General features: G+C 35.2%; 1 protein-coding gene and 1 long non-coding RNA gene across 7 annotated transcripts in view; one reads left to right on the top strand and one right to left on the bottom strand.

The window, feature by feature from the left end:
- The window catches only part of GNGT1 (G protein subunit gamma transducin 1), a 303,391-nt gene that overhangs the window by 97,069 nt on the left and 180,514 nt on the right, over window positions 1-25,808 (top strand). For all 6 annotated transcript variants that reach the window (XM_082472185.1, XM_082472190.1, XM_082472189.1 and 3 more), the window contains exon 2: window positions 22,079-22,218. The gene's annotated coding sequence lies outside the window, so the exon portion shown is untranslated. The remainder of the gene's footprint in view (window positions 1-22,078; window positions 22,219-25,808) is intronic.
- Window positions 1-25,808, bottom strand: part of LOC309665606 — a 419,674-nt gene that overhangs the window by 381,159 nt on the left and 12,707 nt on the right. The window lies entirely within an intron of this gene.

The following is a 25,808-nucleotide window of genomic DNA, read 5'->3' as shown; positions in this document are numbered from 1 at the left end:
AAAGTGAATCAGTTATACGTATACTTATATCCCCATATCTCTTCCCTCTTGCGTCTCCCTCCCTCCCACCCTCCCTATCCCACACCTCTAGGTGGCCACAGAGCACTGAGCTGATCTCCCTGTGCTATGTGGCTGCTTTCCACTAGCTATCAGTTTTACATTTGGTAGTGTGTATATATCCATGCCACTCTCTCACTTTGTCCCAGCTTACCTTTCCCCCTCCCTGTGTCCTCAAGTCCATTCTCTAGTAGGTTTGCATCTTTATTCCCATCTTGCCCCTAGGTTCTTCATGACCATTATTTTTTTTTCTTTTTTTTTAGATTCCATGTATATGTGTTAGCATACGGTATTTGTTTTTCTCTTTCTGACTTAGTTCACTCTGTATGACAGACTCCAGGTCCATCCACCTCACTACAAATGACTCAATTTTGTTTCTTTTTATGGCTGAGTAATATTCCATTGTATATATGTGCCACATCTTCTTTATCCATTCATCTGTTGATGGACACTTAGGTTGCTTCCATGTCCTGGCTATTGTAAATAGAGCTGCAATGAACATTGTGGTACATGACTCTTTTTGAATTATGGTTTTCTCAGGGTATATGCCCAGTAGTGGGATTGCTGGGCCGTATGGTAGTTCTATTTTTAGTTTTTTAAGGAACCTCCATACTGTTCTCCATAGTGGCTGTATCAATGTCCATTCCCACCAACAGTGCAAGAGGGTTCCCTTTTCTCCACACCCTCTCCAGCGTTTATTTGTTTGTAGATTTTTTGATGATGGCCATTCTGACTGGTGTGAGATGATATCTCGTTGTAGTTTTGATTTGCATTTCTCTAATGATTAATGATGTTGAGCATTCTTTCATGTGTTTGTTGGCAATCTGTATATCTTCCTTGGAGATATGTCTATTTTGGTCTTCTGCCCATTTTTGGATTGGGTTGTTTGTTTTTTTGATATTGAGCTGCATGAGCTGCTTGTAAATTTTGGAGATTAATCCTTTGTCAGTTGCTTCATTTGCAACTATTTTCTCCCATTCTGAGGGTTGTCTTTTGGTCTTGTTTATGGTTTCCTTTGCTGTGCGAAAGTTTTTAAGTTTCATTAGGTCCCATTTGTTTATTTTTGTTTTTATTTCCATTTCTCTAGGAGGTGGGTCAAAAAGGATCTTGCTGTGACTTATGTCATAGAGTGTTCTGCCTATGTTTTCCTCTAAGAGTTTAATAGTGTCTGGCCTTACATTTAGGTCTTTAATCCATTTTGAGTTTATTTTTGTGTATGTTGTTAGGGAGTGTTCTAATTTCATTCTTTTACATGTAGCTGTCCAGTTTTCCCAGCTCCACTTACTGAAGAGGCTGTCTTTTCTCCATTGTATATTCTTGCCTCCTTTATCAAGGATAAGGTGACCATATGTGCGTGGGTTTATCTCTGGGCTTTCTATCCTGTTCCATTGATCTGTATTTCTGTTTTTGTGCCAGTACCATACTGTCTTGATTACTGTAGCTTTGTAGTATAGTCTGACATCCAGGAGCCTGATTCCTCCAGCTCCTTTTTCTTTCTTAAGATTGCTTTGGCTCTTCAGGGTCTTCTGTGTTTCCATACAAATTGTGAAATTTTTTTCTAGTTCTGTGAAAAATGCCATTGGTAGTTTGATAGGGATTGCATTGAATCTGTAGATTGCTTTGGGTAGTAGAGTCATTTTCACAATGTTGATTCTTCTAATCCACGAACATGGTATATCTCTCCATCTATTTGTATCATCTTTAATTTCTTTCGTCAGTGTCTTATAATTTTCTGCATACAGGACTTTTGTCTCCTTAGGTAGATTTATTCCTAGGTATTTTATTCTTTTTGTTGCAATGGTAAATGGGAGTGTTTTCTTAATTTCACTTTCAGATTTTTCATCATTAGTGTATAGGAATGCAAGAGATTTCTGTGCATTAATTTTGTATCCTGCTACTTTACCAGATTCATTGATTAACTCTAGCAGTTTTCTGGTAGCATCTTTAGGATTCTCTATTTATAGTATCATGTCATCTGCAAACAGTGACAACTTTACTTCTTCTTTTCTGATATGGATTCCAAGATTACTGTTAATTAAAGAAAAACCAGACATCTCAAGTTAATGAATTTAGTACTTTTCTATGTATGGGAAGATGCAAGTGTCTGTGCTCATTGAAATCATTCATTTGATATGCAACTTAACTCTGCAGGGCCAGTATCCTGTTTTTCTCCACCCTGAATCCCCTCAGGTTGCACAGTGGAGGGGGTTGCTGCAGTGGCTTATGGCTTGATGGCCACAATATCCTTTGTTTACTGAAAGGGCAGATGACATTCTTTGTTTACATTGATCTTTTCTCTTTATTTTTTTTCTACTTCATTAATTGTGTATGTGGTCTTTTTATTTCTTCTCTCTACTTTTTCTGGTTTATCTTGTGATTCTTTTCCTAAGTAAATTGGAAGCTTAGCTCATTCACTTTTAGTCTTTCATTTTTTCTTTTTTTTTTTTTTTTTGCTTAACATGAGTATTTATGTCTATAAAATTTCTTCCTCATATTTCTTTGGATGCATCCCATTTTATTCATTAGTAAGAGAAACAAAATAAGCAGATATAAGAAAGGATTTATTTTAAGAATTGACTCACACTATTATGGAGGCTGAAAAGTCCCATAACATACCCTCTGCAATGTGGAGAACCAGGAAAGTCAGTGGTGTAATTCAGATCAAGTCTGAAGTCCTAAGAATGACTAGTATGACGGGGTGAGGGAGCATCTGATGGTGTAAGTTCTCTTTTAAATCTGAAAGCCCTAGAACCAGGAGCACCCCAGCGTGTCAGGGCAGGAGAAGGTGGATGTTTTAGATTAATCAGGGAGAGCAAATCCACCCTTTCTCTGCCCTTTTGTTCTCTTCAGCCCCTTGAAAAATTGGATGAGGTCCATCCATATTAGGGAAGGCTAGCTGCCCTTTTTAGTTCAACATTTCAAATGTTAAATCTTCTGGAAATACTTCAAAGACACACCCAGATATAATGTTTTACCAACTATTGGGGCATCCCTTATCCCAGTCAAGTTGACATATAAGATTATTTATCACACTCAAGTTTCAAGATTTTCTATTTTCCTCATTATTTAGTTCTGAATATTTTCTAATTTTTTCATGATTATTTTGTCTATGAATTATTTCAGAAGGTATTAGAATATTCAAATATGTGTGGTTTTTAAATATATATTTTGTTATTGATTTCTATCTCATTTGCATATTGATATAAGAAAATAGTCTGTTGTGTTGAAATTTATTGAGACTTGATTAATGGCCTAAAGCCTGGCCAATTTTAGGAAATGTTCTAGGCTCAGTTAAAACTGTGTGACTATATGTATATATTTGTTTTTGTAGTATAGTTGATTTACACTGTTGTGTTAATTTCTGCTGCACAGCAAAGTGACTGAGTTATACACATATATACATTTTTAAAAATATTCTTTTCCATTATGGTTTATCCCAGGAGACTGGATATAGTTCCCTGTGCTATACAGTAGGGCCTTCTTGTTTAGCCATTCTAAATGTAATTTAGAATACAGATTTCTAAATTTGCATCTACTAACCCCAAACTCCCAGTCCATTCTTCCCCCTCCCCACCTAAAATGTATATTTTTAAGGAGTATGTACTGGCTTCATACACACATGGTATGGTGTTTATAATTTTCATTAGTTTGAACTTATTAGTTCTATGGTTCAATTTTTGTGCTTACTGGGGACTGTTTTCTTGAGCTATAAACGAATAAGTGTTAAATTGTCTAATTACTTATTTTTGTTCTGTTCTGTTTATATATTTGCTTGATATCTTTTTAAATTATGCTATTATATATAAATTTAGAAATATATATTTCTGTTGACTTAAACTTTTCGTCAATACACAAATGTTTCTGTTACAAGTAAGGTGTGGCCTTATTCTAACTGCCTGACAAAAGAAAATTAAATTCCCTCAGAAGAAAATGGCAACAAATAGATACTCTGCAATGTTACATGCAGTGTTCAGTATTAAAATAAAAATGTATACACTACCAAATGTAAAATAGATAGCTAGTGGGAAGCAGCCGCATAGCACAGGGAGATCAGCTCGGTGCTTTGTGACCACCTAGAGGGGTGGGATAGGGAGGGTGGGAGGGAGGGAGACGCAAGAGGGAAGAGATATGGGAACATATGTATATGTATAACTGATTCACTTTGTTATAAAGCAGAAACTAACACACCATTGTAAAGCAATTATACTCCAATAAAGATGTTTAAAAAAAAAATGTATGAGACTACCCATGTGCCCATGGTCACCTAATCTATGACAAAGGAGGCAAGAAATACAATGGAGAAAAGGCAGTCTCTGCAATAAGCGGTGCTGGGAAAACTGGACAACTACATGTAAAAGAATGAAATTAGAACACTACCTAATACCATACACAAAAATAAACTCAGGGCTTCCCTGGTGGTGCAGTGGTTGAGAGTCTGCCTGCCAATGCAGGGGACGCGGGTTTGCGCCCTGGTCTGGGAGGATCCCATATGCCGCGGAGCAACTGGGCCCGTGAGCCACAACTACTGAGCCTGCGCATCTGGAGCCTGTGCTCCACAACAAGAGAGGCCGCGACGGTGAAAGGCCCGCGCACCGCGATGAAGAGTGGCCCCGCTTGCCACAACTAGAGAAAGCCCTCGCACAGAAACGAAGACCCAACATAGCCAAAAATAAATAAATAAATTAATTAATTAAAAAAAAAAAAAAAAAAAACTCAAAATGGATTAAAGACCTAAATGTAAGAGAGGACACTATAAAACTCTTGGAGAAAAATATAGGAAAAGCACTCTTGGACATAAATCACAGCAAGATCTTTTTTGACCCACCTCCTAGAGTAATGAAAAAAAAACAAAAAACAAATGGGACCTAATTAAACTTAGAAACTTTTGCACAGCAAAGAAAACCATAAACAAGATGAAAAGACAACACTCAGAATGAGAGAATATATTTGCAAACGAAGCAACTGACAAGGGATCAATCTCCAAAATGTTCAAACAGCTCATGAAGCTCAATATTGAAAAAACAAACAACCCAATCAAAAAATGAGTGGAAGATCTAAATAGACATTTCTCCAAAGAAGACATACAGATGACCAAGAGGCACATGAAAAAATGCTCAACATCACTAATTATTAGAGAAATGCAGATCAAAACTACACTGAGGTATCACCTCATACTGGTCAGAATGGCCATCATCAAAAAACATACAAACAATAAATGCTGGAGAGGATGTGGAGAAAAGGGAACCCTCTTGCACTGTTGGTGGGAATGTAGATTGATACAGCCACTATGGAGAACAGTATGGAGTTTCCTTAAAAATCTAAAAATAGAACTACCATACGACCCAGCAATCCCACTACTTGGCATATACCCTGAGAAAACCATAATTCAAAAAGACACATGCACTTCAATGTTCATTGCAGCACTATTTATAATAGCCAGGACATGGAAGCAACCTAAACGTCCATCGGCAGATGAATGGATAAAGAAGATGTGGTACAAATATACAATGGAATATTACTCAGTCATTAAAAGGAAGGAAATTGGGTCATTTGTAGAGACGTTGATGGACCTAGAGTCTGTCATACAGAGTGAAGTAAGTCAGAAAGAGAAAAACAAATATCGTATATTAACACATGTATGTGGAATCTAGAAAAATGGTACAGAGGAACCTATTTGCAGGACAGGAATAGAGACGCAGATATAGGGAATGGACATGTGGACACGGCGCAGGGGGAGTGAGGGTGGGATGAATTGGGAGATTGGGATTGACGTACGTGCACTGACACGTGTAAAACAGATAGCTGGTGGGAACCTGCTGTATAGCACAGGGAGCTCAGCTTGGTGCTCTGTGGTGACCTGCATGGTTGGGATGGGGTTAGGGTAGAAGGTAGGTCCAAGAGGGAGGGGATATATGTATACATAGAGCTGATTCAGTTCATTGTACAGCAGGAACTAACACAACATTGTAAAGCAACTATACCCCCCCCCCCAAAAAAAACATAAAAAATGTATGAGACTAGCCAAGTGACAAAATGATAAAAACAAAGTATTTAATAGAAATATACTCATAGGTGAACTACATTTTGAAAGTATTTTATGTGAACTCTAAAATAATTGTGATTAATATATTCAAGAAAATTGATGTCATGATGGCAAATTTCACAAGAGAACTAGTTTCTCAACTTTTAGATCTCTTATCCTACAAAGTGTGGGATTTGGAAAATGTATCTAGAGAAAAAGAAGTGCAGAATGTCAGACTTATTCTCTCTAGTTTCTTAAACTCCAGGATCTTGGTCCCTCAAGTTCTTGCTGACTTCATAGTATTAAACTCTGTTTGTCTGCCTAGTATTGTGAGAATGTTAAAGGTTCAGAGCTGCTGCTTTCTGCAATAGCTCTAGGTTGACAACAATTATTATTAGCATATATTTCCAGGAGAAACGGGGCAGAGAATGTCATGGCCACGTCAAAGTGTTTCCATCCTCTCTGTCATGTAGGCTGTTTCAAGCTCTGGGTGTCAATGCTACTCTCTGATATGTTCAGACAGTAGTTTATTCATTTTCATTACAGTCAACAATTATTCTTGATGTGAAGGTTAGTCTTTTACAAACTACTCTATCATAGACAAAAGTGAAAATTCTCAGTATTTCCCTTTTAACCTGATAAGTTAATTGATTTTTGTTAGTTTTAATTACAAAGATATTAGGTGCAGTTATGACTTTTTCAGTCCTTTTTCTCCCTTTACTCTCTCTTTTTTCTTTTTTAAAATATTTATTTATTTTTATTTGATTGCCTGGGTCTTAGTTTTGGCTCATTGGCTCCTTAGGTGCAGCATCTGGGCTCCTTAGTTGTGACATGCATGTGAGATCTAGTTCCCCGACCAGGGATCGAACCCAGGTCCCCTGCATTGGGAGCATGGAGTCTTAACCACTGCACCACCAGGGAAGGCCCTACTCTTTTACTTTTTTCTCTTCTGCCTATTCAAAATATAACGTAAAATATATATGACATTTCTAATATTTTAGTGGTTCCCTTGAAAATTTTAACATTCATATTTGACTTAACTGTAGTTTCAAGTTATCTTGTCCATCTTCTGAAACAAATCAAGAATTTCAAATATTTTCATATGCCTTCCCTCCTGAGTTAAATACTATTATTGTTTGCTATTTTAGTTTCTCTTGCTTATTTAATCCCTCAACATACACATTATTATTTCATGCTTATTATTTCATATTTATTTTCATTTAACACATGCTTACCATTTTATTTTTTTTATCATCCCTTCTTGCATCTCAAATTCTCCTTCTGATATCATCTGATGTTGATATTTGTTTCTTGAGGCTTTATTTTCTTTAGACTTAAGTGAGAGTATATTGGTAGTAAATTTTCTAGGTTTCTGTTTGTCTAAAACAGTGGATTTCAAAGTATACACTATAGAACTCTGGGGATCCTGAGTTACTTTCAGAGGATTCATAAAACTTTTCATAAAAATACTAAGATCTTATTTGCATTTTCCACTGTACTGACATTTGTACAGGTGTTGAAAAGCAATGATGGGTAAAACTTCTGGCTCCTTAGGAATGTTTTGATGAAGCAGTAAAAATTACTAATTTTATTACATTTTGACAGTTGAAAACATGTCGTTTTTATTATTCTTTTTTCAAGGAAGGGAAAATATGCATAAAGCATATTGCATATTAAAAAATACATAGGTTTTCCGGAGGAAAAGCATTCGTCCAATAGTTTGAACTGTGAGATGAATAAACTGCTTTTTCATGCAACACTTCTTTTTTTAAAGAAAACTGTCAGCCAGCCTGTTATTATTCAAATTTAAGGGACTTGGCAGAAAATTTATCTTCAACAAAATGTAAACCTGTCACTTCAAGGAAAACAACCAACCAGTGATGTTCTGATAAATGTTTAGCAACTAGCCCTCGGGGGACAAAGAAAGTCCCAATTTGTAGATTTATAGCCAATTTCTGTGGTGTAAATACTCCCAGCATGGCTGATTTCAAACTACCAACTTGATGTCACTGAACACAGAGTTAAGAGTAGATAATTGGGTCTCGTAAACCATTGCAAACCAACTATTGCACACTACTGAAAACAGTGCCAATGATACAATTAGAGATTCTAAGTGAAAACTAGTATCCACCAACATGAGTCTGACAGCTTCCCAATACATAAAGACTTTTCCACAAAGATTGTTAGACATATTAACAAATGTAAGTTTTATGTTGTGTAATGAAATGTGTCAACATTTAGAAGGTCTAAATAACTCAATGGTCCAATGTTTTCCAAATGACCAATGTATGCTGTTACCAAATCTTGCATGGATAAAAGATTTATTCAAAATTCAAGATAGACAAATCAATTTAATGTGGCAGAGTACGGATTATTTTTTGATATGGCTTCAGATTCTATATTGCAACTAACCTTTAAGAAACTACCACTTATCAAGCTTTGGTTTGGTATCAGATCACCTTAAAAAGGCTACTAAAATACTTCTCCCTTCTCTAATTATGTATTTGTGTATAACCAGATTTTCTTCTTTATGTCCTTCAACCAAATCAACATGTCACAATGGAAGGAATTCCTTATTTTCAAAATGGAAGGAAAAGTTCCAAGTCTGGAATGACTGTAGAGAATAAAGAGAGGGTCAGAGAAGAGTTACGCTCTCCTCACAGGTGCAGTGTTAAGACAAAGCAGACCCTTGATGTTCCCAATGCTCTAGATGCAAGGAAAAGTCTTCAGTTTGGGAGGTGGGCAAAGCAAACTGCCTCAAAGAGAGCGTCGCCAATTCAGCCCTTCACTCTTTCGCAAAGTAACTTTTCAGGACACTTTGAGGATTATTTTTCTGAGGTCAGCTCTCATTTAATTAAATTTGTTTTTTGACTGATAAATACTTCTTATTTAATTTACATGTTTCCTGGACTTCTATGGCTTTATTAGAATAGCCTGTATTTAATTTTAAGTTCCTAGAGGGAAGAGACTAGATTTTAGTTCCTTTTGAAATGGCCAAGCATAGACCACAGCCAAATTTGTACATAATAAACAATTGATGGTGATTAATTTTCTCTTCTCTAGAGCCTGGTTTATGGCACAAGGTAGATAGTCTATCTTCCTTACTAATCTAATAAAAGTTTAGCCTTATCCCTAGTGCCCAGAAATTTATAGTAATGAAGAAAATAATGCAGATACAAATATAACTACTTGAAATTCCTACTACGAAAATGGGTAGGGTTCCAAAAGTTTGATTATATATCAGTTGTTCAGAAGACGTTTTTCTTGGGGGGGAAACTATTATATAGAATATTTATGTCTGTTGGTGAGGTCAAGTCTAAATATATCTGAAGTATAGTATTGTATAAATATAACAATAATGCATTGTTTCTATGGGAAACAGGTATTCTAAGTTGGCTGTCAAAGAAACATCCCACTCTGGTAGAGAAATAGCAGATCTTTTCCATTAATGTACCACCTTCTGGGTAGTAAAAGCTGAGACTCCGTGCGATCTAAGCCACTGAAAATGTTCTGATATAGGAACTTGAGCTGGAAGGAAATGGGGACAAGATTATGGGGAGGAGATAGTGACTCATAAGGAGGAGATTGGGGAAAGAGGGGTGTGGGCAGAAGTTCTGGAAGTAGGCAAAGGAGTGTAGATTTGAGTTTTCTAGTAGGGCAGCGCTGAGGGGAACGCTGGGTTCCAGATGGGCCACTCAGTCTCCCCATTTTCCCCTAGGTCTACAAGGTTGATCTCTTCTTCCATTCCGTGGTCACCACCTTATGTTTTCCTCCTGTGTGGGCCACACATCTTCCCTCCTTAATCTCTGGGTCCTAAACACTGGCATTCATCATAAATGTGAGTCTTAATATGTGTGAGGTGCTCCTTGGGAAATCAGGTCAAAGCAGAAAATGTCATGTTGTTCAACTTTTAATAACTCCTCATATTGATTCATCAACACTAAATTTAGAGTTCAACACTTAGGTACTCAGAAAATTATTCAAGTTAGAAAATTGATCATTATAATATTTGTTTCTAGAGAAATTGTGTTAACAGGAGTGGTCTGATGCAAAGGAAAGAGATTATGCATCTGTGCATATACTCATATATAAAGTCTATGCTTTCAGTTTTGTTCTGTCAATTCCTCTTATCCCCAATATTTTCATGGCCACAACAATACAACCTGGGCATCAGGGAGGAAAAGGATTGAGAACAGAAGATTAATTGTAGGGAAACAGTTGAATATAATTTTTATATATCCACGTTGATATATGATTTTCCTTTTGACTAACTACTTGTAGGGAATGCTTTCAAGCTGGCTAAGACCCTTATGGAGTTGCCTGTTCCACTAACACTGGTGGCTTTTGGTAGGAATTAGCAAAATCCATAACATAACTAAAATGAAAGCTTTTTTTCTTCTGCTGGACAAAAGAAATCGAAACAGATGGGGTAAAGTAGATAATGATATAGGAAAACACTGAGAAGCTCAAAGGCTAACATTGCTTACATCAGACATTGTTTATGGGGTTGAATCAACCTGATCCCACAATACTACAACCTCATTTCCCACCAAACAAACAACCAAAGAAAAACAAAAAACCCATATATTGTTTACTAAAGTTTATTTTTCATCACCATGCAGATAGAAGTAGGTTCCTGAGAACAGTGAGCTAGGGCTAGAGAAAATGAATCACACAATATGTCTTTCACTCTGTTTAGTCTTAAGGTCTATAGTTTTTCACTGTTCATAAAGATAACAGCATTCTGTGTTTTCAGGCTCATTAATCAGCTGGTAACTTCACTGATCCTTCCTGTTAGACAGCTCTATTCAGAAAACTACCAGGATAGCAGGTTCCCTTACTTACAGAGCAACCACACATGCAGCAGCAAAGATTTATCAAAAAGCACATAATCTCTTCTTTTCTGCCTCCATCCCTCTGACAGAGTATTTTAACAACACTGCTGAGTACACTGATGTCTTTATAATAGGAAGACAGGAATTGTATTATTTTCTTTGGTAAGATGAAATGTTACAATAGTAAGCAGGGTTAAAAATAGTGAAATTTTCATTCTCTTTTAAGAAAAAGCACTATATATTCATCTGTATTCAGTTTTTTGGCTCAAATAGAAATTTGGGGGGGGGGTTCCATCTTTTCCAATTTGTTTTAAATTTATAAACAGTAAACTTCAATCTTTATGTTGCATGGTGCTGTGAGGTTTGACAAATGCACAGAGTCATGTAACCATGACCATAATCAAGATTCAGAACAATTTAACACTCTCCCCCCAGATGCCCTTGGGCTGACACTTTATAGTCAGATTTACTTCTTTAAGCCTTGATACCACTGATCTGTTCTCTACCCATATAGTTTTGCATTTTCCAGAATGTCAAATAAAATGATTCATACTCACATAGTATGTAGACTTTTTAGTCTAACTTGTTTCAGCCAGTACAATATATTTGAAATATATACATGTTGTTGTAGGTACCATACTGTTTTCAGTAAACCATTTTATTCTTAAGTAGTTTTCCTTTAAATGGATTTAACACAATTTGATTATTCATCCTCCAGATGAAGGACTAGTGGGTTGCTTCTAGTTTTTGGCAAATGAAGCTGCTATAAACATTTGTCAGCAGGTTTTTATGTGAGCATATGTTTTTATTTCACTTGCATAAATACCTATGAGTGGGATTTTTGAGTAGAGAGTAACAGTATGTTTAACTTTATAAGAAACTGACAAGATATTTTCCTTAGTGGCTGTACTATTTTGCATTTCTACCAGTAATGTCTGAGAATCCTAGTTGCTCTTCTGCACCCTTGCCAGAACTTAGTTTTGCAGGTGTTTTTGTTGTTGTTTGTTTCTTTTTGGTCATTTTAATAGATGGGTAGTGGAATCTTACTCTGTTTATCATTTGTATTTCCATAATAATGATGTTGATTATCTTTTCATGTCGTTATTTGCCATCTGTATATTTTCTTTGGTGAGGTATTTGTTTAAATCTTTTGCCCATTGTTATTGAGTTTTCTTATTGTTGAGTTTTGAGAGTTCTTCATATATTCTGGATACAAGTCCTTTGTCAGATACGTAACTTAAAAATATTTTCTCTGAGCTTGTGGTTTTTTTCATTCCCCGTCTTTCATAGACCAAATATTTTTAATTTTGATGATCCAGTTAATCATATTTTTCTTTTATGGACTATGCATTTGAGTCATGTCTAAGAACATTTTATATTTTACATTTATGTCTGTGATCCATTTTGAGGCCATTTTTACATAAGATATACAGTATATATTAAGTTTTTTTTTTTTTAAATATGGATGACCAATTGTCCCAATATCATTTGTGGAAGACTGTCATTTCCCTATTGAATTGGTTTTGTACTTTTCTCAAAATTCAGTTGCACTTTTGTGTGCAGGTCAATATCTGGATTCCATTCCGTTCCACTGATTTATATGCCCATTCTTTTGCTAAAACCACACTGTTTGATTACTGTTGTTTCAAAGGTTTAAATTAAGTACTGTAAATCCTCCAATTTTATTTTATTTAAAAATTTTTGGCCATTCTGTTTCCTTTGATTTTCCATAAATATGGCATATCATTTTTATCCTTTTTCTTTTACTCAGTCTATATAATTGTATTTAAATTGTGTTTTTATAGGCAGCTTATAGTTGAGTCCTTTAAAAAAAATCTAATCAGATGATGTTTGTCTTTTAATAATTGTGTTTAAAGAATTCACATTAATGTAATAATTTATATGGTTCACTATGTCAACCATTTTATTATTTTTCTACTCTGATATTTGTTCTGCTCAGACCTTCTTTTGGGTATTTGAATTATTTTAAGCAATTAAATTTTAATTTATGTATTGGTGTTTGGCTACTACCACTTTGTATTATTTTTTAATGGTTACTCTAGGGATTAAAATATATATACCTAATTTTATAGTCTTCTTACAGTTAATATTTTACCACTTAGTGTAAAAAATAGAGGCTTACACAACCATTCAGGAGATCAGCAAGGAAAAAAAGGATTTAAATAACACTATAGACCAATTGGACCTAACATACATAAACAGAAACAGTTCATCCAACAACACTAGAATATATATTCTTCTCAAATGTATGTGGTACATTCTCCAAGATAGACCACATGTTAGGCCATGAAACAAGTCTTCTCCCTTATGTTGCCGTTTCCAAGTATATTACATCTATGTACATTGAAATACTCTCCCCAGACAATATTATAATTTTTTTATTACAACCATGAAACATATGTTAAAAAACTTAAGAATAAACACAACCTATTCTGTTTTCCAAAATGTTTACCATTTCTGTCATTCCTTTTCATTTCTAAAGTTCCAAGTTTCCCTCTGGTGTCATTTCCTTCAGCCTAAGGAGACTTTCTTTATGGGAAGATCAATAGAGACAAATTCTCTTAGTTTTCTTTATCTGAGAATGTCTTTATTTGCCTTCATTCTTGATAGATTTTTTTTCTATATATAAAATTTGGGGTTGACAGTTCTGTTTACTCAACACTTTAAAAATGTTATTTGTTTTCTGTCTTTCATGGTTTCTGGTGCAAAATTTGAAGTCATTCAAACATTATTCTGCTATATATAATGTGATGCCTCCTCACCACCTCCACCCCCAGCAGCTTTCAAGATCTTTTTCTTTGTCTTCAGTTCTCAGCAGTTTGATCATAAAATTTCTAGATGTGGTTTCCTTTGAATTACCTAGTTTGGGGTTGCCTAGTTTTTCAAGCTGCAATTTTATATCTTTCACCAAATTGCTTCTGTAGATACTTTTCTAGAAACTGTATACACATTCATTCCTAATATAAGGTGAACTAATGGCTTGTGGATTGATACCACTCACTCCTGAACCACCACTGGTTATCAGTAATTGATCTCAGAACCCCATTTTGTTAAGCCTCAGGGAAGCTTCAGAAGTGTTCTCACCACAGCCAGTAACCAGTCAGCTGTTGCTTATAGTTGAAACTCATTGCCACCCCATAATCTAGGGATTCTAAAACTTCCCCTCTATTAAGGCAGTCCACTAGGAGCTATGGAGGTGGATCATATCCTTTTGATTCTGAGTGGTGTTACTTTAAGTGAGATAAATTTTGACACTATGTGATAATCTACAATATGGGGTATTTAACTTATAAATTGTTGTTGTTAGGTTAAGAATGTCTTTGAAGGTGCTGTTTCTTACAACTCAGGGCCCACTTGCAGTCCAGCAATGGGAGAAACTGATCTCTGGTTTCAAAACTTTTTTTAATCTTATTGAAACAGTTGAGCTCTGTCCTTGCAATATTTTCTCCATAACTTAAACAGATTTGTGAATCCACTTCGTTGAGTATACAGAAGCATTTTGAATGCATTTTGTGTATTGAGCTTACTTCTAATTACATCTTATGTTTTGTTTTTCTTTTCTTCTTGTCCTATTATTCCCATCCTCTTATTGAAGATTTTATAATTTATGAGTTGATATAATCTGCCTGAAGTCCTTTTGGAACAAATCATGGATATAAATAAATAAAATAAAGCTTATTCTTTGATAAAAAACACTGAATAGCCTGAGGGTATTGATTATTCCCAAATAATTTATAGTTTTAATGAAATTCTAATCAAAGTTCTATTTTGGAAGAAGGTAACATAGTTCTAAATTAACTTTGTAAGAATAAAGTGATGAAAGTACCTGAGAAAATGTTTAAGAGAAAGTTAACTCACAACCGATGATGAGTTAACTTGCCCTATTATCTATTTAAACATTTTAAAAACTGCAATCATCAAAAGAGTATGGGCTTTACATAATTCTGGCCAGAGAGATTAATAAAAAGACACCTGTTAGTATCTGGTAAAATCAGTATCACAACCTAATGTGGATGGGATAAACTATAGTTAACAAATAGTTTGAAAAAAAAGTTATTTCATATCATACAGCATAAGTTCCAGATGCATTAAAGGATTAATATTTTTAAGAATAACATACAAATCTAGAACATATATATTGAGCTAATCTTTGTGAAAGTAAATTTTTGACATATAAGCAATGGGAAAACACGCATACATACTCTACCTGTTCTAGTCAGAAGAGACAGAAAACAATTAATAATATATCTATAGTTATATTAAATACAGTAATTTATTAATATAGTAATAAAAACTAAGTGAGGAAAGATGGTATTGCCAGGGGCAGCAAGGGAGAATTGTGAGAATACTTGAAATTTGAAAAATGGTTAGGAAGTGAGGGACCAAGATGGTGACATAGGAGACTCTTGAAAAAGGTAAAATATGTGAGGTGATGAATATGTTAACTCCATGGTGGGAATTCTTTCATAAGGTATGTGTATATCAAATCATTACATGTACACTTTAAACATCTTACAATTTTATTTTTCAATTATACCTCAATAAGGCTGAAAAAATTTTTAAATGATGGTCAGAGAGAGTTTTGTTGAGATGGTGACATGTGTGCAAAGACTTTAAGGAGATGAGAAAGCAAGTCACATGGCTCTTCTGGGGAGAAATATTCCAGGCAAAGAGAACAGCAAGTACAAATGTCCTGTGGTGCAAGTGAGGAACAATAAAGAGGCCAGTGTAGGGTGGGGGTAGAGAAGCCAATGAGTAAGGAGGAGAATGGGGGGTTAATAGTGAACACAGAGAGCCATTACAGAAGGGACTTTGGCTCTTATTCTGAGTCAAATGGAGACAATTGAAAGGCTTTAAACAATGAATCGACTCGATAGTACTTATGTTCTAAAAGAATATCTCTGGCTACTAAGTTGAAAACAACTATAGATGGACAGTTGCAGAAGCAACTTCAGAAGTGTTGAAGACCAAAAGCAGGACGTCAGAAACAGGAAGGCCAGATGTGAAGCTTTTGAAATAATCCATGTAATAGATGATGGCACCTTAGACAAGGGAAGTGGTGAAAAAGTGGAGAAAAGTTGTAAAATGCTGGATATATTTTGAAGTTCAAGCTGACAGGAATGCTGACCAAAGGTGGTATATATAATGATTATTTATACAAACTCCAGAGCTGGGCTCCTGAGCTCGAATCCCAACTTTAGAATTTGCTAGCTGTGTTATCCTGAATGAGTTATTTAATATCTCTCTGTGACAGTTTCCAAATCTTTAGAATGTGGATAATAACGGTGTCCATATCACATGGTTATTTTGAGGACTTAAGATGATAACCTATGTAAAGTGCTTAGGATATTGCCAGGCACATAGTAATCACTAGATTATGTATTATTATTATTATTATTATTATTATTATTATTATTATTAGACTCAGGATATGAGATATAGTGTTTAATCAATGCTGATGTTGGAAAATGCTTAGGAAACAAAGTATAAAGCGTTAGGTGAAAAATACCTGGTTACAAAACACAAAAACAAAAGTGTAGCATAATTCAAATTATAAGTTTGAAAGTTATTTACATATATATACAAAAATGTAAAAGGAAACATCCTGAAATATTTCTAGTGAATAGCTCTAGATAACAATATTGTGGATAATTTATTGTCTTATTGTTTCCCAAACTTCCTATAATAAACATGAATGTCTTTGTATAATCAGAAAAAAAGTTATTAAACATTTTAGAAAACAATTTATTAAGAAAATGAAATGAGTCACCCTATTTCATCTCATAAGTAAAACAAGGAGGGAAATGAAATAAAGAGTAGAAGGGAAAAAAAGAGAAAGAAAGGTATTTCCTGAGGTAATTGTCAAAGAGTTGGAAGAGAACAGAAAAAGTACATGGTTATGTGAGAAAAGATTATACAAAGTAATATCTGAATGCTAAGTAAAAACATCACAGAAAGGAAGTCTCTCAAGGGTGCCTGTAATCCCCTCAAGGGTTAGGAACTAGAAGGAGAGTTATATAATGGGAGAGTTCCCCAGGTGGCCAGGAAGCCTCTTAACCCCGAGTAAATCCATGGCTGGTGGAAAGTGAAGCGGCCTGTCCAGATGGAAGGAGGAGAAAGAAAGGGACCATCTTTGTCCACATTTGTATGCTAATTCCTAGATCCTAGAACCAATGAATAATAGACCTGGAAGGGAATTGTTGGATTTTCCAGCCTATGTCCTCATTTTAAAATTAGGAAGATGAAACCCAGAGAGGTTAGAGGATTTATCTGAAATTATACAGCTGGTGAGTCACACAATTGGATAATCCTCCAAATCTAATCAGTGCTTCTAGTGTCTTACACTGTTAGAAACTCAAGGACGATCAGTACATAGAAGTGACATCACAGCATTGCAACCTAAAAGGGATCCAAGTATTGAAAGTACTAATCTCTAGTATTATTTTCACAAGGTAATAATAATAATAGCCTATAATCTTCGGAAATATATGTTTATTATAGCTACTTTGTGTTTTGTTGTGGAGATTAGCTCAATTCTAATGCTCAAATAAATGCCCATTACTCACAGTTTGATAGTTATTAATAGTTTCTTTTTTCTTTCTTTGCTTAGACAACCCCAAGAATTAACTATTACACTAAACTTTATTGGCAGCAAAAAACAAACAAAAATCTGAAAATATACCACTTTAAATAGACCAGATCTTTTAAATTGATGAAGTTAGGTGTAACTTTGGGTTCTGTCCTGTACCTGCACCTGCCTCCCCAATACCCTCATCATTTTCAGTTCCTCCTGACTCCCTGTTCCATGATTCATCTATACTTCCAACTGGTATGCTCATGGTTCTCATTGCCCGGTGCTTCCTCCCTTGTCAAGGTAGCTTCCTTCTTCTCATTCATTTTTTCATTCATCCAATTAACAAATATTTATTGGACTCCTTCTATAAGTAAGTTTTTATGTGAGAAGCCGTGGGGCAATACAAAGGAAAATAAATACTGGCCATTGATTTCAAGTCAGGGCTTTAGTAGGGGAGGTAAAGATGCACACAAGTAGTTAAAAAGCAAGCTGCTTATATTTTGAGATGAGAGTGGGACAACCAAAATGGTAAGGAACTCCTAGGTAGTTGACATTGCTTCCAACTACAAGAATTTGGTATAATTTCATGAAAAGCTGGTATTTAATTAGGGCTTTGAAGGTGGAGAAAGATGTGGGCAGATAGAAGACCTAGGTCCTTTCTCACCACCATCCAGCTTAAACACATCTCTGAATATGTGGTAGCTTCAGGTTTATCCTTCCATGCAAGAAAGTTTGGCTACCTCACAGGAGGAAGAGGCCGTAGTCCTAGATAGTTCAGGCAACAAATCAGAGACACATGGTCAGAGAGGCTTCTTCCACCTCAGTTTTACACATCAAAGGTTAAGCTGTAACAAAGACCTCTTTGCAAAAGTTGGTCGCACTGGCATAGGGACCAGGGTGATAATGACCAACAGTGATTCAGAATTGTTTGAACCTATTAGGCAAGGAGACTGATTAATAGAACTGTTTTATATAGTATAAACATCAGTGAAAGTGGCAGCCAACTGGGCTGAGCAAGGCCAAGCATGTAGTGTCAGACCAGAGAGAGAAAAGTGATCTGAATTTTCAAAATCTTTGCAGTCAATGTCAGTGGAGGTCAAGATGATTTTCTGAAGGGAGTCTATTTTGTGAGGGATTAGAAAATAGAAGAAATACTTGGTGTGCTCTTTCCATTGCAAGGCAAAAACAGAAAATATTAAATCCAAGGTCATATTCCTGACCTGTGAGTAATGGCTTAATAAGTTTTGGACAGCAGCTTTCTCTTCTAAGGAATAGCTGACAGCATCTCCTCCTAAGCATACACTCATCGAGTCCTGAAACTCCAGCCCTCCAGTGGCCCCAGTAAGTCCTAGTGACAAATCAGAGAAGCATAATACAGTAAGAGAGAGAATCACCACTGCATAAGTTGTGCTAGTGTTAATTTTTAAAACTGCATCCCAAACACAAAGTACAGAGCATCAGTACTTGCAAAGCCATCCAAACATAGGAGACAACAAAATTAAAAATTAAAAATATGAAAACTGAGAGTGGGGTCACTGCATACTTGCACAGTTGTACACCTTGGGCCCTTCTGTAAGCAGTCCTTCTTGCTGGCTGTTGTCTGGAGATATCAGTTCCTTGCCACTTGGATCTCTCTATAGTTTAAAACATAGCTACTGGTTTGTCTCAGAGAGAGTGAGTCAAGAGAGAATGAGAGAGGGCCCAAAACAAGCCACAGACTATTAACAGTCTAATTACAGATGTGATATCCCATAACTTCTGTCATACTTATTCATTAGAAGTGAGTCAATAAATCCAGCCCAATCTCAAGAGACGGGGATTTACACAGGTCATGAATACACAGGTGGGGACAATGGGAAACCATCTTAGAGGTTGCTACTGCAGAGATGATTTTTTATACTCTAAATATTTAGATTTTGTTGGCAAGCAGCACATATTTTCTGCTTTATTTACATTAAGTGTACACTGATAATGAGGCAGTGGGAAATTATATACTCTCTTTGAAAGACCGATAAACTGCCAGAGGACCTGCAGTTTTGTTCTAGCTTAATCACTTAAAACTATAGGATGTACAAGCTAGAGGTTGTAGGAGGACTCTCTTATAAATATTCTAGTTTACTGCTTTTCAAACTTCTCTGCTGAAGATATCCTAAAAGACAAGGAGGGTTGATACATCTTCTTTACCTCTGTACTGGGAGTTGGGGATACGGATAAAGCCTGTTTGCCACAGGACACTTTTTTTTTTTTTGGTAATATTAAGTTAAATCTTGAAAAGTTATGTGAGTTTTATTTCCTACCTTATAATATACTGTGTTTCTTATAATTAAAGATGTTACCATTAAATCAAATGATACTCTCGGAAGATAGACGATGTTTATGTTATCACTCTGTTAATGCCCTAGCACAGCATATGGTCCACTGCGAATGGCATGTGATAAACTGGCTGCCAAAAGGAAGGAAGGGAGGGAAGTTGGGAGGGTGGGAGGGAGGAAGGAAGGGGGAAGGGGGGGAGGGGAGAAGGAGAAGGGGGGAAGGAAGAAAGGGGAGAAAACTCTGGTTTGTAGTATTTACTGATTTTCCTGGTGTAAATATTTCCACTATGTCTGATTTATTGACTGTGGTGTTGGGAAATGCTGTTTACAATCAGCTCTTGAGAGCAGGTTTGAGCTGGCTCTCACACCTCCTTGTCTTTTAGGATATCTTCAGCAGAGAAGTTTGAAAAGCAGTAAACTAGAATATTTATAAGAGAGTCCTCCTACAACCTCTAGCTTGTACATCCTATAGTTTTAAGTGATTAAGCTAGAACAAAACTGCAGGTCCTCTGGCAGTTTATCGGTCTTTCAAAGACAGTATATAATTTCCCTCTGTCATTTTACCTCCTTGTGCTTTTGTTACTCAGCTGTAAAATGGGGGTGGCATTCTTGGTCCTGCCATTTCCAAAGTAATCATTTGCAGAAAAAAAAATATTTTAGATAACTAAATTACATACTTTATAACAAAATTAAACTGTAGCTGGGTTAACTACTAAAATGTAGAAACTAAAAATTAAGATTAAAAGATACATGGATATTATATAATGTTTGAGAAGGAAGATTTTTAAGCATAATAAGTATAAACTATAAGCTTAAGATTTCTTAAGCTTTATAAAAGCATGAACTATAAAGGAAAAGATTGAAGCATTGTATAAAATAAAAATAAACTCCACTTTATGGCAAAAAATAGTATAAGCATAAAGTACGTAGGTATTTCTGCAGAAAGTAAAAAAAAATAATATGAACAATTTTTAACACTATAATATTTCCCATGATTTGGAGTTCTTTTCATTCATGGTTATTATTTAATCCGCAAAATAAGTTTTGAGGTAGGCAGTCATTGTGATCATTCTGTATAAAATGCATAATCTGAGTCTCAGAACTGAGTTGCCCTGCTTTTAAGTGTTATTTTTAGGGAAAACATTAAATAATTGATATATATGGAATAATGACTCTGTCTAGCCTACGATGATACACAGCAGTTGCTAAACTAGGCCAATTTCTTTTTTTTTTTTTCCTCAATTTGTATTTTACCGAGAGATTCTAATAACTTGAAAGATGTTCCATACTAAAGAAGAATTATACTGATGAGGAAATTTGTTTGCTAGCCAGGAATCACTAATCATCACCCAGTTAACATTTACAGTCATCACCTTGGTTATTTTATTTTCTGATGTCAAATTATTGTCTTAAAGAATGCTATTGTTGTGAATTCAGTTGTCCAGTGAAAGTATGGAAAAGGAATTATCGGTATGCTACATTATTTCTGTATATTCAAAGAACCTGACATTTCAATAGTTGCATTGTTTAGTTATGTTTCTTACCACATACAGGGATATTTAATTAATCTACATGTGATAGAATGGTACATTTCCCACATATTTCAGTAGACAAGCAAGCATGTAAACAAACAAATTATTCCCCAAATCAGGAAGATGCAACACAAGTGAACTTTATAACATACTTTCCCACTAGGACAAAACAAAAACAAAGCAAAATAAAAAACTATTTGAGCATAATAAGGGATCTAACAATATGTTTTCTTTTTTAAAGTAACTATCTGGAGTATTCAGGAGAGGAAGAAAAAAATAAGCTCCCTAGAGAAGACCAAACCATCTCAGTGACTTTTTCCACCTCTCTTTCTTCCAAAACTTAAGGTTAAACTCTCCCTTTTCAGCAACACAAATGGGAGAGAAAGAACAGAATTCTAAAATCGAGGCTAGGAAGTAAGCCCAGCTTAGGAATGGAGAAGTGGTCGTTTTGGGGGAATGAAAGAAATTAAGATGAGTGAGGCACTTAGGATGGCTAGATCTTGGGAGAAAGAATAGTCTGGGGTTTGGGTGTATATCCTAGTAATCAAAGGAACTACCATATGGGTATATAAAGAGACTGAGGCCCTAAGGCTTCCTGCTAGAGGATGATGAGCCTGGATGGGTTATCCAGTAGAGGTACCACCATTAACCGTGTGCATCCTTTCCCCATTTTCCTCTCTGTTTATTTGGATCTCTTATGGTGAATCTTACTGATCCTTCCTTAGGGTTCCATGTGTTGGAGAGACTTCTTTTTGTACTCCAGTGCTGACCCATCTCTGACCGCAGACTGGCTCCTGGGACATCTTCAGTTGAAAATGATGAGAAGACCAAAAAGCTGTGTCTGCATCGCATGACTGACTATCCAGTAAGTCTGACTACTCTGATGATATTTTCTCTGCAAGAATGTGGGTATATTTCATCCCTCAGGTTATTTTAGGTTAGCACCTAGATTTGGGAAATTGCCCTATATTTGCTTTTATGAAGCTATAAATAGATCAGCATTTGGGCTCATTTACTCTTTCCTAAAGCAAACAAGCTCCAAGTGCTGTACTTTTCCATTGGAGAAGTCAGAAGCTGTGATAAAGGGGCAAGAACTTCTAGTTACCTGGGGGACTAGAAACTGCAGGTGTAACTCAGCCACAGTGTTTCTCTGAGCTTGCATAACTTTAGCACTTAATTTTGATTAAAGACTTTTTGGAAGCAATCACATGAAGTATTGAAAGGTACCTTTCTTTGTTAGGGTTTTGAGGTTTTGCTTGTGGAGTGGTTTTTCTGGAATTTGGGGGCAAATAAGATTATCTTGTGGAAACAGATGACCATTACTTTCCTTCAGTTTTATTACCCATTGTGTGGGTATGTAGATAATCCTCAGGTATTCTTATTTGCATCCTGGGAATCAGTGTTCACTCAGCAGCTGAAGATAATGTCATCTGTTGTTACAGCAGCTGTTTCTTGCCAGATGTGAGGAGGGAATGTTAGATATTATTACTCTTAATGCATAAATTAAAAACACCACAAAATATTTTTGGCGCGAGACCTAGAGTACAAAATAACAAGTTTAGCACCTGTTTAACGACTGCAGATCTTGGTATCCATTCTGATAAGGGTAGATTTGTTTCTTCTTCTGGATATTCTTTGAGAATACACTCTTTCTACCTTTGGCAAATGTCTTTTTTTTCCCTGAGGAGCATATGTCTGACCCCTAATTCATTCAGAAACACTAGGAATATGATGTAATAGTGTTTATCAAATTTAAACCAACAACCCAGTCTTTCTGCTTTTGACTAAAACCAATAATTTCGAGTGAAGTAAATTGACATACCTTTCACCAAAATTCAACGGAAAAAAATAATTGTGCTTGCTTTGGTAGCAGTCTGAGAACATATGTTGAATCAGTGAAAATAAGTAAAATAACTAGGGTGATTCAAAGTTTGTTCACATCTGGGAACCTTTCATGTTTTGGCAGCAACATAGATGAACAGCAATCTTGGGGTTCCATTGCAAGGAATTATCTTTCCAATTACTTTTTCAGATACTATACAGTGAACTGTATTAGTCAGGGTTCTCCAGAGGAACGGAACCAATAGGATGTATATATCTCTCTATATCTTTATGTCCGTCTGTCTGTCTGTTTCTCTCTATCTCTCTCTCTCAAGAGATTGATTTAAAGTAATTGGCTCACATGCATAAGTCTGAAATCCGGAAGGAAAGCAGGTAGACTAGAGGCCTAGGGAAGCGCTGATGTTAGCCTTAAGTCGGAAGACAGTCTGGAGGTAGAATTCCTTCTCTTCAGGTCTTCAACTTGTTGGATGAGGGTAATCTGCTTTGTTCAGAGTCCACTGATTTAGATGTTAATCACATCTAAAAATTACCTTCACAGTAACATCTAGATTGGTGTTTGACTAAAGAACTGCCTGTCAAAGCCTATCCAAGTGCATACGCTCTTCCAATTGTTTTATTACCATTTGTTGAAAAGACTACACTTTCTCCATTGAATTCCCTGGCACCTTTGTCAAAAGTCATTTGGCTATATTTTTGGGGTCTATTTATGTTGTTGATCTGTTTTGTTCATCTATGTATATATACTTTTAGTAATACCACACTGTCTATATTACTGTTGCTTTATAGAAATCTTGAAATTGGGTAAATGAGTCTTTTAATTTTGTTTTCTTCAGAGATTTTTAGATTATTCTAGTATCTTTGCTTTCCACATAAGTTTTAGAAATGGTTGCTGTCAACAGAAAAGCTTTCTTGGATTTTATTGGGATTATGTTACATATCAAATCAAATAGGGAAGAATTGACATGTTGACCATATTGATTTTTCTAATCTATGAGCATTTATTCTGCATTTATTTTGATATTTTTTATTTCTTTCACCAGTATTTTATAGTTCTTCTGCAAATAGATCCTGCATATTCTTTGTTAGATTTATACATAATTCATGTTTGATGATATTGTAAATGTTTACTTTCTATTTTAAATTCCAGCTACTAGTATTAGTATATAAGAAATCAACTGACTTTTGTATACTGGCGTTGTTTCCTGAGTGCTTGCTTAACTCACTTATTAGTTCCAGGAGGTTTTTATAGACTTTGGGGTTTTCCACATAGACAATCATATCATCTGCCAACAAAGAGAGTTTTATGTCTTCCTTTGCAATATGTACTTACCTTACTGAACTTGATAGGACTTCTAATACAATGCTGAATATGAGTGGTAAGAAAGGATATCCATGACTTGGGTCTGATATTGAAGGTAAAGCATTTAGTTTCTTGGCATTAAATATGATGTTAGCTGTAGGTTCTCCTTATATATCCTTCATCAGGTTAAAAAAGTTGCACTCTATTCCAAGTTTGGGGGAGCTTTTATCATGAGTGGACTTTGAAGTTTGTCAAGTAATTTTTTGCTCTGATTAATATAATTATGTGATGTTTCTTTTTCTGTCTATTAATATGATAAATTACACTGATTGATTTATGAATGTTAAACTAGCATTGCAGTCCTAGGATGAACCCTATTTAGGCAAGATATATTATCCTGTTTATATATCACTGAGTTTTAATTCACATATTTTGTTAGAGATCTTTGCTTCTATGATCATGAGTGATATTAGTCTTCAGTTTTCTTTTGTTGTAATGTTTTTAGTCTGATTTTGATATTAGGGTAACTGTGACTTCATAAAATGAATTGGAAAATATTCCCTTCTTTTCTATTTTCTGAAAGAGATTGTATAGAACTGGTACTGTGATTTCCTTAAATATTTGGACAAATTCACCAATGAAACCATCTGGGTTTGGTATTTTTTCTTTCTCAATTTTTGAAAGTTTTTAAGTAATAACTTAATTTCTTTAATAGATATAGGGCTATTCAGATTATCTATTTCTCCTTGAGTGAATTTTGGTAGTTTACATCTTTTAAAGAATTGTTTCATTTCATCTAAATTTTTGAATTTATGGTCATAGAATTGTTCTTTATATTCCTTTATCATTTTAATGTCTGCGAGATAAGTAGTGATAGCCCCTCTTTCATCTTTTATATTGGTAATTTTTGTCTTTCTCATTTTTTCTTGATTAGCCTAGGCAGAACTTTGGTAGTTTTTATTGTTCTTTGCAAATAACCAGATTTTGGTTTCATTGATTTTTCTCTATTGTTTTCCTGTTTTTAATTTAATTGATTTCTGCTCTCATTTTTATTATTTCCATTCTTCTGCTTGTGCTAAGTTTAATTTGCACTTCTTTCTCTGGTTTCTTAAGATGGAAACCTAGGACATTGATTGATTGGTAGGTCTTTCTTCTTTTAAAATATGTTCATTTTATGCTGTAGCTATCCCTCTCAGCACTGCTTTAGCTGTATCCCACAATGTTTGATAAGTTGTATTTGCATTATAATTAAGTTCAAAATATTTTACAATTTTCTTTGATTTTTTTTAACTGATTGATTATTTAGAAATATA

The sequence above is a fragment of the Balaenoptera physalus genome, assembly GCF_965194825.1.
Source record: "Balaenoptera physalus genome assembly, chromosome: 8".
Lineage (NCBI taxonomy): Eukaryota > Metazoa > Chordata > Mammalia > Artiodactyla > Balaenopteridae > Balaenoptera > Balaenoptera physalus.
This window is presented reverse-complemented; position numbering and strand designations above follow the sequence as displayed.